The 781-nt window shown below is 40.5% G+C and overlaps 1 protein-coding gene across 1 annotated transcript in view; it reads right to left on the reverse strand.

Annotated features, from left to right (window-relative positions):
- The window catches only part of Dnase1l3 (deoxyribonuclease 1 like 3), a 31,244-nt gene that overhangs the window by 24,461 nt on the left and 6,002 nt on the right, over positions 1-781 (reverse strand). The window lies entirely within an intron of this gene.

Genomic DNA, 781 nt, shown 5'->3' on the forward strand with positions numbered 1-781 from the left:
AAGGAGCCAGTGCCAAGCCCATGTGACCCCTGAGGAACAGATCCTCAAACGACCTTAAGTATAAAAATAAATTGATTTATTTGGGCCAACTGTATGGTCTTAAACACTCAAAAGGAAAGTATAACCAAAGAGTAAAGTCACCAGAATACTTCTTTAAGAGTTCAAGGGATAGGCTTCCCAGACATAGGCTTAAGTCTATATAAAAAGTTATTTAGACAATTATTTCTCATTGATGATTTTGTTCCTAACCAGAAAGTGTTACTCAGATGTAAGACTTCGATTCTTGGTCTGTAATACTGTAGTGCCCACCTGTACCTAAGGGAGACAACCAGCTATTGTTCTAAAATGTTGGATAAATTTGTTTTCTCCCCCTATCTAGAAGCCTTTGAGAGGGAACTGACACTGATTCTAACCAGTCCAACAGCTATCAAAATACCTGAGAGCAAATCCTGAATCCATCACTCAAGAAACCAGCCTAGGAAGACAAAAGAAAAATGAGGAGGAACGCAAAAATCGCATCTCCTTTATGATTCAAGGACCTTCTTTTTGCCTTAGAGATAAGAATTATGCAATATGGGAGTCTTTTAGATGGACCCACTGAAGGGGTACTCCAATTGCCTCACCCTGTGTCCCTGTTCAGCATGGAAGAAGCCAGAGCACTCTACATCCTGATTCCCTTTGGCAATTGGGGTAACCGCTTCAGAGGATGGTGTGATAAGAATAGGAGGTAGGAATTGGCTAGGCAGTTGGGATAAAAATGATCCCAAAGAAAAATAGACAA

This window comes from Nannospalax galili, unplaced genomic scaffold (genome assembly GCF_000622305.1).
Source record: "Nannospalax galili isolate Female #2095 unplaced genomic scaffold, S.galili_v1.0 scaffold561, whole genome shotgun sequence".
NCBI lineage: Eukaryota > Metazoa > Chordata > Mammalia > Rodentia > Spalacidae > Nannospalax > Nannospalax galili.